Source organism: Sus scrofa, chromosome 4, assembly GCF_054392235.1.
Source record: "Sus scrofa isolate SSC_HxYL_T2T_F1_AM1 chromosome 4, Sscrofa_HxYL_maternal_Yorkshire_Landrace_v2.0, whole genome shotgun sequence".
NCBI classification, from domain to species: Eukaryota; Metazoa; Chordata; class Mammalia; order Artiodactyla; family Suidae; genus Sus; species Sus scrofa.
Window position 1 is genome coordinate 105,677,487 of NC_139386.1, and position 15,936 is coordinate 105,693,422.

A 15,936-nucleotide genomic window follows, 5' to 3' on the forward strand; every position below is an offset into this window, starting at 1 on the left:
AACTTAGAAGACAAAGTCTATTAATGGAAATGTTAAAAACAACCAACCCACAATGTGGTAGCCAGCAGAGTGAAGACCACCTTCTCTAGCACAGAGGGGCAAAAAAATCTGAAAATGCATTTAACAAATTCTTTTCAAGCACCTATTATGTTCTTAGGCACCAACTTTAAGCTCCACAAATATAATGGTGACAAAAATGCCTGCACTCATGGAACTTACAGGAAAAGGAAACAAGGAAGCAAAATGTATAGTAGCAACAGGGACAAGGTACTATCAACAATGAAAACAGGGACTGGAGACCGGGGGAGTGCTGGAGGTGTGGGGAGGCAGAGCAATTTTAGTAGGCAAGGCTGTTCCGAGAAGCAGTAACATGGGTTATTTGCGCCAGGCAATAACATCGAATGCAAAGGCTCTTAGGAGGGAGCATGCCAGAGCATTTTTGGAACAAGGAGGCCAGTGTGGCTGGGCAGAGTGAGAAGCAGGAGGTGGGGTCAGGGAAGTTAATAGGAAGGCTGGGCAGGGCGCATATTGTATAAAGCCTTTCGGGACACTGAGAGGCATTTAGTCACTGGAGTCTTGTGAGTCAAGAAAAGAGATGAACTGAGTGACGAATGTTTTAAAAGGGCTGGCTACTGTTTTGACAACAGATGGTCTAGGTAGGGGAGGCAGAAACAGAGAGGCGATTGCAATAATCCTATAGAGAGATGCTTTCAACATTTAGCTTATTCCTGAAACCCTTGGGTACTCCTAGTTAATTGTTCTAAAAATAACTCTATAGCTGAAGATTTAGAGGACTTCTCTTTTTAAAAGCCAGAAGACATTCACAGGAAGACAGAAGAGAGCCTGGCATTTGGTTAGAAATAGTTGGTGTTCTTTCTTCGCTGCCACCATGGCTGGATCTTGGCATAAATCTTTATTTCGTTAAGTTGCAGATGGGCATGAAAGTACCAAAGTACCACACAGGGCACATGGACTACACACACTGCCTGGCCATTTATTTATTTTTGCTTTTTAGGGCCATACCCATGGTATATGGTAGTTCCCAGGCTAGGGGTGGAATCCGAGCTGTAGCTGCAGTCCACAGCCACAGCCACAGCCACAGCCACATCAGATCTAAGCCACATCTGCAACCATCATAGCTCATGGCAATGCCAGATACCTGACCTACTGAGTGAAGCCAGGGATCGAACCCCCACATCCTCATGGATACTGGTCGGATTTGTTACTGCTGCACCACAATGGGAACTGCCACCACCTGGCAGTTCTATATTACTCAAAATAGATCACACGCTTGTGGTTCTTCTAGGCCTTCTCTGCCTCTTTCCCTTCTCCACTTCTCATTAAAAGTTTTCCTTGAGAATGAAGAATAAAAGAGAAGAATGTACTACTTATGGATTCCTCTCTGCTGAGAAAAAGGAGGGGAAGGATTTTGAAACTATCAGCTAGAGCAATGTCTTGAAAAATTGTGAGGAAAAACTTATAATTAGCTGCTGTGATTTATGCACTGGATGGATTCCTTTATGCTCAGCCCACAGACCTGGGTAACTGTGCATCTGCCAGCAGGGGCAAGGTCATTCCTCAGGCCACATTTAGCACATCCAACATGTTTTGTTTGGTCAAAACAAGGCTGATCCGTTTCTAACTTCTCTTGCAAAATGATTGGGTCTTGCAATACTGGGCCTGCCTTCCCACATAGAAAGCTAACTTGCTGCCTTTAAATGGAAGAGACATGTTCTCCAGTTTGCCACAGTCCCTGTCACTGCTTATTCTTATAATTCAGCTCATACACCCATTTATGATACTTGCCTGGCTCCTTACAGGTCTCAGGCTATCACCCTGGTACAGATCAAATGCAGACAAAATTTTCATTTCTGCTTTAAGACACAGTCTTGAGTTACCTATTGGCTTCAGCATATAATTCATTAATTTGTGATAAGTCACTAACTGGCTTATAAGTTACTTTTACTTCTCTGGGCGTCAGTCTCCTTAAATATTTGTAAAAGAAATGCATGCGTTTCTAAGGTTTCTTGCAGTAATTACATGATTCTATTCTAATAGATGCTGAACCATAAAACCAATTTTAATACTTTCCAAGGATGGGGGAACTTTCCAGACATGCACTATTCAATTCTCCCTGCTCTGAAGATTTCAATTCTAGATCAGGAGCAAGTTACAACAAGGTGATGCATATGGGTTCCCCAAGATACTTCACCTTCTCCCCCACCCCCCACTCACCCTGAACTGGCTGCCTGCCGGGTATGAAGCAATAAGCGGAAGGGTAGAGAGGTCACTTTGGATGGGTACTGAGTTAATGGGCTTTCTGTATTCTCAGGAGATTTTTTAAAAGTCACTTTAACTCTATTAACAGCTCAAGTTCCCTCTCATATGATCAGTGAGTAGGACTCACTCAGCTGCTCCAAAAGGTTGGTAAGGAATCTGATGCTCCCCCAGAGAAGGGGCTCATGGTTGTAAACACAGGGTTTATGTCTAGGGGATTGCAATTTGTGACAACATCTGATAAACCAAAGTGCAATGAGAATTGGGATATGCCAGAGACAGGCTCCAAGCCTGCCTCCCTACTCCTGACACGTACACAAAGCAGTTAACATGTTGGTAAATTCTTCTGTATTACCCGACTCCAGAAAAAAATTGTACACCCTTGTCCCAGTTTCTCAAATTCAAGCCTTTCTAGATATTTTTAAAAACATCAGTCCATGAATGAGTCATGCTCAGCTAGCATGTGGTTCACCAGGGCAATTATAGCTTTCCTGCAGAGATGACATATAGAATCTTTCCCCAAAAATACCTTACATGTTGCTCTTCTTCTTCTTTCTTTTTTTTTTTTTTTTTCTTTTCTGCTTTTTAGGGCTGTACCAGCAGCATATGGAGGTTCCCAGGCTAGGGGTCGAATTGGAGCTGTAGCTGCCAGCCTACACCACAGCCACAGCAACGTGGGATCCAAGCTGCGACCTACACCATGGCTCACGGCAACACCAGATCCTTAACCCACTGAGCAAGGCCAGGGATCAAACCCTTGTCTTCATGGATACTAGTCGGGTTCATTAACCACTGAGCCACAACGGGAACTCTTGCTTTTCTTTTTTAAATGAACTAAACTTTCCTTTAGTAAGCCTCATCTTTTTGCTCTCTGCTTCATCCATCTGTCAGTATCTTACCAATTTCACTAAAATTCCACTTATTAACTTTTTCTGAGACCTCTCCTGCTTATTGGAAGACCCAAGCATTTTCCAAGTACAACCCACCTACCAGCTGTTTGCCCACTTAATTTCTGCACAGTGTATTACTCATATTTTCTCAACTTGCTGCTAAGTAGCTATGAAGATATTGGAATCAAACAAAACATCAACATTCAACATCCCATATACTAGCTTTTCCTACAGTTTTCCAAGGTGACTAGGTTGAGAATGCTCAGAAAATAACTGCTCTACTCGGAGCCATCTGCTACACTCTGATACTCTGATGTTGTCAAACAGATTTCTTCCAGTAGTTTTCTAAGTATGGTAGTTTCAATTATACCAGGAATATCCAAGTCTCTCATTTTGCTTTTCTTGAAAATGGCCATTAATATGGCTCCATTCCAAGAGGTAAGAGGCTCACTGGTCCCACTAGTCTAGTCTTTGGTAACACTGTGGGGAGAGATAGAAATTTGGGTCCTTGTTTAGCAAAGGGTAACAAGATGATGGAGCCTGCGGAGATTTTCTATAAGGCGGCCATAGACCGTCTTTTGCAAACTGCATATTTGGTATATTGCATTGTATTCTGGCCTGTTTAATTTGTGAACTGAGAAAAGCAACAGATTGTGTTAATACACCACATTGTTCGGGAGCAATGGCAAGATGGCAATTCTACAACTTCATTACAAAGCAGGCTGGGCAACAAGTCTTTGAACAGAATGAGATATTGATATCCCAGGACCAAAACCACCCCAAAGTATATCTAAGTAGTTGTTGTCTGTCTAGGCCTCAGTACTTTCTTCTCTTCTGCCTTACCTAATAAAATAATTAATCTAGGACTATTTCTTCCCATGTGAGTGTCCAAACTCACAAAGAGGTGGCTATTTTTCAGGCTGCCTCACCATGGAAATCACGTACACTTGGGCTGTTGGAGTACCACGTAGTCTGACCCCCCCTACTTCATCACTAAGCTAAGGGACAAAGGCCATCTTCCAAACATTTTCTATATTTTTTAATGCATTATTATGTTTTTTAAAATTATACTACAGTGTGATTTACAATGTTATGCCAATTTTCTACTGTACAGCAAAGTGACCCAGTCATACACACACATACACGCACACACTCTTTTTCTTATAGTATGTTCCATCATGGTCTATCCCAAGAGATTGGATATAGTTCCCTGTGCCATACAGCAGGACCTCATTACTTATCCATTCTAAATGTAACAGTTTGCAGCACAAACTCTCAGTCCATCCTACACCCTCCTCCCTCCCTCTTGGCAACCCCAAGTCTATTCTCCATGTCTGTGAGTTTGTTTCTGTTTTGTAGATAGGTTCTATCTTTCAACTTCTTTTTATACAGCTTATTATGAACAAAAATTGAGGAGAAGGAAAAGCAATCAGCTATACCAATACTTAGAGCAAAAACAAACAAACAAAAAACTGGGCCTTGGTTGCTATTTTTAGACTTTTTCATTCCATTTTATAGACATTTATTGAGAAGTTGCTTATATGGCAAAGACTGAAAATATAAAAGTGAAAAAGAAATGCCCTGAAGTCAAGGTGCTTGGAGTTGTACACAGGGGGAGGCAGACAGGATTCAAAGCAATAATTATTAGAATGACAAGATTTAAGTCAGAGGTTTCAGAACATAAATGAGATAGCAATTAATTTTGTCCTGATGGGGAGACGGGTCTAGGAAATCTACAGAAAACACTGAATCTAGGCCTTGAAGGATGGGTATGAATATATAAGGAAACAAGACAAAGGGCCCAAAATAGGAGAATGAAGGATGTGTTCAGGGCTTTAATTTTGCTCCATGCTCTTCCCCACTCCACCCACCCCCATCTAAGCAGGCACTAACTGCTCCTCAGGACCCCTTCCAACTTTTTTTTTTACCTTTCCCTCTCTTCAAGCCTTCCCTACCCACACCTCCACCCTCAAACTCTATCTCTCAAGCAGGAAAGGAAGTCAGGGGGAAAACCATTTCTTCATTTGTACTTCCCTCCTCACACAACATACCTTTATCTAACTCCTTAGCACTCCCAAAGATGATGTAAAATAATGTCAGCAAGAAAGGATTGGGACTAAAATTTGCACTACAGTAAAAATGCCTATGGATACAGATTGTACAGACTGGCAGAGAAGCTGGAGGACTGAAACGCCTGGGGATTTAGGATGGTAGAAAATAAGAGTGAATACTTTAAAAAAAAACACACAAAAAACCCACACTATTTTTACTAAAATGTTTATTCTTCTTTTTAAAAAAGCAAGGAACAAATTCCGATTGGATTCACCTTGCTCTTCTATGAAGGCCCTTGATAAAAGATGAACAACGTAAGGGATATGGCTCTGTGTAACCATCTCAAACACTGGGGAATATGTGAAATCATAGGAAGATTGCTCCAGTTTGCTGTGTATCGGGGTACAAACACACATGCTGTTCTAGTTCCATGTTTTTAAGGTTCATGTGATTCTGCATCAAATGAAAGAAATCCTTCTAATGTTCAAAGACATCTTTTTCATATTTTTAATTTTATCCACCTTCAACCCTTGCAGAGATAAAAAGACCAGAAGGAGAACTGTGGCCTACTTTCTTTAATATGTGACCCTCTAACTCTGAGGATTTTTGAACGGTAGGGTTTCACAAGTGGTGCCAACTTGGAAACAAAGACATCTACAGGTAATAATCTCCAGACTGCCTGTGTGTAACTTTACAGTTCAACATGTTTTCTTACACTGGAATTTTCCTCAACATCAGTCATGAATTAAACGATCATCATCATTATTGTGTAAACTACCACCACCCACCCCCAACTCTGCTAACACCACTTATTGATTGACAGACACTTTCCAGGCATTATCTCATTCAATTCTCACAAAATCCAGTAGGTACTTTTACCCTTATTTTACAGATGAGGAAATAAGAAGCCTAGAAAGATGAAGTAATTTGCCCAAGATCATACAGCTGGTTGGTAGCAAGCCTGAACTTGAAAACTGTATCTCTCCAACTCCAAACGTTTACCCTGTCCAATATGCCCTATTTCTAGCCACACATTTACCAGGAGCCTCCTTTGTACCTGCCTTGACTCCAGGGAAATGAGCTTTGAGAAAGTGAGATGAAAGGAAGGGTGGGCAGAGCTGCCGTGCAAAGGACATGCGATTTAGACTCCTATGCAGACACAAATTGTTTCTTGGGACATCAGCTCATCCCCAGTACACACAGAGCTCTCAATGGAGTATCTGAGAACTGGTATAACAGCTGCATGTGACAAATGAACTAAAATCCTAAAAAGGAAGCGGCAAGTATGACTTTTTACATAGATTCTCTCCTGAAAAGAGAGTCATCCATTATTTTATACTTCCCTATTTCTACCCACATTTCTCCAAATATTCGTGCCTCCCTGAGTCCCTTCTGTAACAACACACAGCACTGTCCCTAAAAGACAAAGGGAATAAACTGACAGGTGGGAGAGGTGATGGAAATAGACACAATCAAAACTGGGAAGGCCATTGGTGAACAAGCTCGGAGACATCTCAGATCTTTTTCTTCTCTTGCCAAGAGAGACACTGAGTATTTCCAAATATTGCCAATACCCTCCATTTGACTCTAGAATTGCAAAAACACACATTCAAATGCAAATAGGGTAGAAGTCCCAGATGCAGAACACAGACTGTTACATAATAAATGCAGTGAGATTATCATTTTTCCTCATCTCAAGACCTATCATTATAATCTCTGCAAGCTAGCATGCTTAATTGGCAAAGCCCCTCAGAACAGAGAGAGCATCTCTTGTGAGTCTCCCTCTGCATGCTGACTAAGTGTGAGCTGACTTGGCACAGATACAGTAACATCCACTTTTCTCCAGTACAGGCTGCAATTACATCCTTCACTCAACAGGATCTGTTCACTGAGAGTAGCTGGGGCCAAATGGAACTCTGGGAGGCAGTTTTCTGGAGGGCTAGGTCCTCAATAGCTACCAGGAGCTATAAGCATCACTGTGTACCTGCAACAACTCTTGAGTTTTATGACCTATTTTGGCCCTGTACTGAGTCTTTATCCTAAAAGAGTGAACATTTTTCTTGCTGCTATTCCTCAAGGTTCAGAGAAACCTCCTAATACTGTAAAGGAAGTTAAAATAATTACTTTCCTCACTTTGCCCTACAAGGTTTTTAGACATGCAAATATATAATTAATTCTATTCCCTGTCCCTGAGACAGTTAAGACACTGATACCATTCTTTTAAAAGAGACATGAACATAATCTGCTTTGGATTCAGCCATACCACTCAGGGAGGGTATATGGTCTCTTCACCCACTTCTACAACTTAGGTTGTGCTTTTTGCTCTTGGTCCTGGCAATACAGTCTCTACTGTTTTCATTAACAACCACTATTCACAAGGTACTGGGGAATGCCGGGGCTGTGGCTCAGTCTATCTCAAAGCCCTAGACCAAACATCAGGATAGAGCAGATTTTTTTCTTCTGTTTTCTCCTACATTTTTATTCACTTAATTTTTTACTTTTTCCTTCCTTCGTGATGTCTGTTTTCAATGATTTTTAAATGCACTCTTTCCGGAAATTTTGGAAAAGAGAAAAATGTATATAGAAAAAAATAATAATAAATGCCAAAACCTAAAGGCAACACTGATAAAAATTTCGCATATTTATTTTTAGCTATTATTTTTATGCCTGTGTGAATTCCACAAAAAGAAATAACATTGAACATGCAATTTTGTATTTGACTTTGTATTACTGAAAGCAGAGGTTGCAAGGAATGCATTTTTAGAGGAAGAGGAAGAATCAGGGGAGAAGGCAGGTGAGAGGAGAATAGCTTCATATTAACCTGCCCGAGATTAGAAGGAATGAATCTAGAGTCTGCCTTCCTTCTCAGTATGATTTTACAATATACTAAGGCTTATAAAATCCCAGAGGATAATAAAATTAACTGAGGGTCCAAGGGTGGAGGACCGATAAGGCAGTGAGAGATTCTAAAGCAGGGCTGAGAATGGTTCAAATAGCTGACCCTGAGGTCTTGGCTCAGTAAGGAGATGAATGAAAAGCAGACCACCTGGAAGATAACGAAGGAGTGACAGAACTGGAGTAAGTTATAAGGTAAACTAAATATTTAGAAAGGATGAGGAGATGAAGGATTTGACCTTGTGGTCAGGGAATATAATTTCAGAGTCAAAGATCCTAAGGACAGAGAATTTGAAGGGAGGATGAGCTACAAAGCTACTTCAGAGTGTACTGAAGTGAATTAGGGTTAAGAAACTGTGAGGCCAAGAGACAGCAGTAATATATACTCATGTCTTATGGCTTGTCAAGCATGTCAGCACCTTGAAGGCAGGGTTTCATATCACTCATTATCATATACCTGTATTGAAGGAGTCTAGATGATAATGGGAATTTTATGCATAGTTCTTAAACAACGAATAAATATGATTCAAACATATGATGGCATCAAGCTTTGGTATCTGCTGTTTCCATTCTACAATAAGGAGACACCTACCAAACAGATATGCACATGTGCCATGCAGGTAATGTTCTCTAGAAAGTTCTTAGTTGAGGGTCTGTTATGTGCTAGAAATATTGCATTATACTGAAAATTTAGAGACAAAAGACAGCCTTTCTTCTAATAAACTTACAGACTATGGAAAATACCAAGTAAACCAACTTGCTGCATGCAGTAACAGAGAAGGCAGAGCGTGCTCTGGCTACAGAAGACACCCAGAAATAGGTTCCAAAAATAATTCCAAAAGGAGGTAATGCTGAAACTAACCTCTAAAGGATAAACAAAATTACCCTAGCAAAGGCAAAGCTAGGTGTGTGGGTGAGAACAACTGGTATATGAAGGCCCACTCATAATAATTTTAGCTCAGGGTGAGTCAGGAGACACTCTACAGCCAGCTCCCTCGGTCTGCTGGCAATAACGGACCTCCCAAGGCACCAATAATTTGGAAATCTGTAAGTAATGCACAGAAAAATCTTTTCTAAAACCAACTCAGTCCCAAACTTTCCATGCTGTCACTTGGTAGAATAAATGTAAATTTATTTCTAAATGTAAATTTCTGCTACAAAGACATTTATTGACATAGTTTTAAAGCAGCATATAAAGAGTATTATACATAATCTCATAACCAAATACAGCATGTATTTTTTTTTCCTCTCTTGGCAATAGACATCCTAAAATGTATGTATAATTTTGATGTAACATGTCCACTTTCGCTTCCTTATACTGAAATTGTTTAATTACCATTTGTTTAATTACCTTCAAGGTGATAAGAGAGATCAATAGCAAGAGTGAAGCATTTTACTCTAGAGAGGGGTAAAAGTTGGGAATGTTTATACTGATCCACCTAGAATTACCCTAGGATATGCCACTTTCTGTCAGTGTGCCTCCACTTCCCCTTCTGCAATAGAGGCACTCAGGTCTTGAAAAGGATATTTAAGTTGAATGAAATTATCGGTCACATTCATACGAGTTATGTGAGTCTAAACCCTAAGCAATTTGCAAAGTATTTTCAAGAACTAGAAGTGTTTGACACTTCTATTTCTGAACATCTATCACTCAAAAAAAAAAAAAATACCATGGAAGAAGATGCCTTATGCACCTAGAGTGTATCAAGATTTATTTATAATAGTTAAAAATTAGAAAACCAAAGGACTCAGTATAGGGTTATCATTAAGTATTATAATACCACACAGCATGCTGTTTCACATTACAAATAATAATATTCCACATTATGAAATGGAAAATAAAAACATTCTTAAATTGTATGAAATGCGAGAAATCATTCAATTTTATATGTCAGTCAGTGCTTTTCTATAGGTCAGCAGTATTGCTTCCCCCTGGGTCATGATAAGAAGACCAGGTGCAGGTGATCTCTTCCCTAGTTGACCTCAGAGAAGCAAAGGGAGAAAGAAGTTTCTGCAGAATGGAAGAAGCAGAAAAAGACGGGAGATAGAGAGATTAAGGGAAAATGTATTAGAAACTATTGAAGTGCTATGAAAATACAATTTGTTGTTATTATAAATAGCCTATGACTAGCGAAGTGCTTCAGCCATGAGAAAAAAATAAAATGAAATTCGTATCACGCTTGTCTTCATGACCACAGAACTCAGGAGATGTCCCAAGACATAGGAAAACAAGTCCTCAGTGCTGCTGAATGTTTTAAAATAGAATTGGATAGAGCTACCTTGGGTCACTGTGACATCTCTTATTCTGGACTTTCTTCTAACTTTAAATGTTATTTGAATTTTTGCCAGAAACAACTTGTTCAATGTTCTAAGCCCAGTTTGGAATTTTATTTATAAAATAGGGCCCATTTCAATACGAGCAGTGTCCCAGGGCACCCACTGACTGATAGGTTGGACACCCCACACAGCCTTGTATAAATCACCCCTAAGCCACCCAGAATGGAGCAGGCATTGAGATGAGGATCAGCCAACTTATCCTTTCAGAGACAGAAACAACCACTTTCCAGGTTTCTGGAATTTTAAACCCAGCCTTAGGGAGTTCCTGCTGCAGTGCAGTGGGTTAAGAATCCAACTGCAGTGGCCTAGGTCACTGCAGAGGCATGGGCTTGATCCCTGACCCAGAGCAGTGGGTTAAAGGATTGCCACACTGTGGCATAGGTTGTAGGGATGCTATCCCTGGCCCAGAACTTCCATATGCCATGGGTGCAGCCATGAAAAAAAAAAAAGAAAATCCAATCTTAGCATGTAAGCTGCAAGAAGAAGGAGGGGGTCCAATCTGATCTAGTAGGTGGGGAGTAAAAAAGAGGGGGTGAAAGTATTGGTTGATATAAATTCCTCAAGCCTAAACCCAAGTATAGGTCTATTTAAAAGTAGATCAGAGTTTGGAAGGCAGATATTCCTCCCCCAAATGCAGAACATTAATTGCTAGAAGGAACTGAATGTTAAACAAGAAATCCAATGTCCAAATATGTTTCAATGGTAGAATTATGAAAAGTAGCATTTTCCTAATAGAAAGTGCTATATGCAAAGCAGCAGCCTCATGGTAAGCAAAGATATCAGAATCAACCAGACCTTCATGCTCCAACGTTTACGTAACCTCTCTAGCTTCAGTTGCCACATCTATAAAATGGGGAGAAATGCCATCTCTGGTTGTCACGCTGCATGAGAGAACAGGACTGTCTACTAACTCACCACAAATTTAAAGAGAAATAAATATCCCTGCTTCCTTTAGGCTGAGAGTCAATATTGAGCAGAATAAGTGCAATAAGCTATCAATGGGTTATGTTTTAAATGCACTATGACTATGGTAAATGGGCACCTTGTCTTACTCAAAAGCTATGCTTTATGTGGGAGAGAAGAAAAAAATTTTTAAAAAATTTAACGTTTGAGACAGAATCACTATTTTTCTTGGCTGTTACTTCCATTTTCCAAATGTTCACAGCCACAGCCGACAACTACAATTAATGTTTGCATTTTATTAAATCAAATTACAGATAAATGGAAAACAAAACTAATTAATTTGCTGTCCTTTTCTAAACTTCAATCTTGAAGGTAGCCCTTAAATAGTTCAAGTTCATTTTTTCTTGAGTTATTTGTTCAGTGAAGTTGTATAAGGTTCATATATGATTTGCCTGACTTTTACTTGGCTTTCCCATAGGCCAGAAACAAGAATATTTCCATGTAAAGAGGGAAGAGAATTAGTAACACCTTTTCCAGCTGCATAATGGCTCTCCAAGGAAGTCCACATTCCTAATCTCTGGAACCTGTGAACATGCCACTTTACATGGCAAAAAGGGACTTTTGGATGTGATTAAGGATTCTGAGATGGGGAGATTATCCAGAAGCACCCCATTGGGCCCAATGTAATCACAAGCATCCTTGGAAGAGATATACAGGAGAGTAGGAAAGAGGAGGGGGTGGAATGAAGGAACAGAGGCTGGAGTGATGCCATCGCTGGAAAGGAACCATGAACCAAGGATGCAGACAGCCTCCCAGACCTGAAAAAGCAAGGAATGGACTCTTCTCTCGAGCCTCCAGGAGAATAATCAGTTCTGTTGACACCTTGATTTTTGCCTAGAAGGCCAGTTTTCAGACTTCTGACCTCTAGATGATAAATTGGTGTTATTTTAAGCCACTATGTTTATGGTAATTTGTTTCAGTGGCAAAAAGAAACTAGTACAAACAGAGACTCTGAAATACCCCCACTGCTCTAGGGAGTTGCTAGTCCAGATAGGCGAATGCTAAACATTTAGTGATAGAAGCAGTTTGTCTGATGGATGCTAGACTGATGAAGTGAGCGAAACTACCTTCATCGTCATGTTCCTTATCATCTCCATGAGCTTATTCCGTTGAAAACTCTTTCCTGATTCATGGGTATCAGTTCCATTAGGGACCAAACCTGCTTTGTGTAAGGCCAGTGCATTCGTGGGAAATTTTGCTATTCCAGAACCAATCAGGCTGTCTCTAAATGATTTACCCAAAGAGTCTGGCAACGGTCAAGCAACACACCTGAGGAAAAATACCCCAATGAGTTGTAGAAGGGTAGATGATGTGCTACTGGGAGTAGGGACATGTAAATTTGAGAACTCAGCTCTGCAGCACTCTGTCCTCTGTGGGTAGACTGGACAAGATAAAGGTTATGGGGGCTCATGTGAAGAGCACCTCAGAGAGGGGAATTTCTGCAACTGCCAAGAATTAAATTTGGGAGTAGAATCATAGTCTTTAACTTATTCATAAGCTTAAGCATAGTCAAATAAGTAGCTGGTTTCAGAAGCAGCTCAGAAACCAATACCTATAAGACTCAATTCAAATGAGGTAACTAAGAGCATAGGCTTTGGAATTAAATAGTTCCAGGCTTTACTTTTTCCATAGCTGTTCTTGTTAACCAAGCAAATTATCTAATCTCTCTAAAGTTCTTTTTTTTTTTGGCCTTAAAAGTGAGCATAATAACATTTCTCTCATACCTAGTAGGGTTATAAGGATTAGTTGAAATAAAGTGAGCAAAAAGATTAACACATAATAAATTCAAGCCTAATATAAATGGGAGCTTTATAGTTAATTTTTATTCTTTGACTCCTCTAAGTTTTGTTTCTCCACTGTGCTCGGAGCAGCCAATGCATATGTCTGCCTGAGCCTCTGTTAGACTTGTAGATGAGAAAGTAAAATCTTACAGGCAGAAACTGCTTTATCCATTGTTTTCTCTTAGCATTCAGCAGAGTGCCTCACCTGTATTGGGATCACATTTAAAATAAATGTTTATGAACAGATCTCAGCTGAATTTAAAAGTATTTGAGACATCAGTGATGATACATGATTATAGGATTTTTCCACCTGTGACCCACTGAGTGGTGAAATACAGTCATACAAGAAGTTTTTTTTAAAAAAGGAAAAGAATAGGGTGAGAAGGATCAGAGTACAAAACACACAGTAAGGTTAAATACTGCTACATGAAGCATTTGCTACAGTTACATAGGCAAGTGTGCTTGCTTGGGTGTAAATACATTTCTTTCTGAGGGTAGGGATTAAAAAAAAGTGGGACATTCTGAGTCTTCCATCTTGTCAACATTTGATATTTTCTGTCTTTTTCATTTCAGTCATTCTGGTATATACATAATGGTCTGGCACTGTGGTACTAACTTGCAGTTCCCAGATGACTAGTGATGTGGAACACATTTACACCATATCTCAGTCCTTTAGACATCCTCCTGACAACCACTTCTGAAAATTATTTGGAAGGAGCCACAAAAGCTGAGCACACATTTCCTATTACCCAGACAGTCTATGTATTTACCTGACAAAAATGTGTACATATGTTCACCAAAAGACACATATAGGAATGTTCATAGCAATGTTATTTATAGTAGCCCAAATCAGAAATTGCCCAAATGTTCATTAACAACAGAATGGATAACTATATTTGATGTATTTATACACAATAGAATCCTATACAGAAACAAGAATGAATGAACTACGACCATGCACAACAGGGAAAAATCTCACAACATTAGCGTGAGTGAAAGAAGCCAGATACAAGAGTACACAGTAGATAGTTTCTCTTACTTAAGATTCAAAACCAAACAAAATTAATTTATGGTGTTAAAAGTTATGACAATGGTTATCTTTGGGGTCACAAGGGCTTTAGGCTTTGCTTTCTTTTCCTTTTTTTTTTTTTTTTTTTTTTTGGCTGTTTTTTGTTTTTTGTCTTTTTTCCTTTTAGGGCCATCCTGCAGCATATGGAGGTTCCCAGGCTAGGGGTCTAATGGGAGCTGTTGCTGCTGGCCTACTCCAGAGCCACAGAAATGCCATATCTGAGCTGCGTTTGCAACCTACACCACAGCTCACGGCAACACCAGATCCTTAACCCACTGAGCGAGGCCAGGGATTGAACCCACAACCTCATGGTTCCTAGTTGGGTTTGTTTCTGCTGCACCAAGACGGGAACCCAAGCTTCTCTTTCTTGATCTTAGAGCTTGTTACATGGGTCTACTTGGTTTGTGAAAATAATTAACTATAAACATGTGATTTGTGATTTTTCTAAACTTATCCCTGAATTTGTCTGAAATGTCTATATCTAAATTTCAAAACGGTTAATAAATAATACTTTTTTTTTCCACACCCACACTATATGGAAGTTTCTTGGCCAGGGGTCTAATCCACGCTGCAGTTGTGACCTACATCACAGCTGTGGCAACACCAGATTTTTAACCTGCTGCACTGGGCCAGAGGTCGAACCTGTGCTGCTGCAGAGATACCACCAGATTTTTAACCCACTGTGCCACGGCAGGAATTCCAATAATACTTTTTTAAAGTGTGAAAAACACTGACAATGAGCAAGAATCCCTGATACACTCATTCTCACTACCATTAAGTGGTCACCTAGCCTTTGCTTGAGTAATTCCAAGGTCAGGAACCTATTTACTGTCCTAGCAGATCATTTGTTGGAATGCTTTCCCTTTGCACTAAGCCATGACTTGTGTTCTAACTGGTTGTTCTGTCCTAAAGGATTCCAAATCTATCTAATCCCTCTGTCACCAACTACTCTTCAAATATTTGAAGAGAGCAACCATACCTATGCCCCCACCCCAACTCTTTACTTCTCTAGACCAAAGAGTCCCAGGTCTTTTGATCACCCCTCAAGTAGGATTCTCAGTCCGCTCATGTCTCTTGATCACACTCCTTTTATCTAGTGATGCTCAGAGCAGAAGACTGCCCTCTAGGAGAGGCTTGTAAAGAGCAAAAAAGAGCAAAAAGGAGAATTTTCACTTGTAAATGTGGATACCATACTTCTTACAATACATCCTAAGCTTCAATTCACTGTTTCTTTAAAGTTCACATTATACAGTTCTTTCCTGTTGAACAATCAGCCCAGGTCTTTTCCACAAGTACGATTAAGCCCCACATTTACCTTCTGTATTAGTACCGTCTGCCCTCTGTTAGGACTCAGGACACACATATGGCCCCACTCCAATTCTCCAAAGCTAAATCTTGGAGATGGAGGCATATCTGTTATGGAAATAGCTCTGAATACAGTCTTTCCACCACCCTCCCACTGAAAAACAAAAATGAATGTCAGAAGACACCATCTCTTATCATAGATGAGCTCCATTTTAAAGTCTACTGGGGGGAAGCAGTGGGATATGGAGGACACACAATTCCACCATGCATCTCCAAAATCTGACCCAAAAGCAGCTGTCATCCCGATCTCAACAAAGCCTGAGCAACGATGGGCTCCCTGGTCTCTTTCTTTCTCCTTTACTCTCCA

General features: G+C 40.1%; 1 protein-coding gene across 33 annotated transcripts in view; it reads right to left on the bottom strand.

Annotated features, from left to right (window-relative positions):
- Window positions 1–15,936, bottom strand: part of LOC100624559 (myomegalin) — a 215,701-nt gene that overhangs the window by 175,439 nt on the left and 24,326 nt on the right. The window lies entirely within an intron of this gene.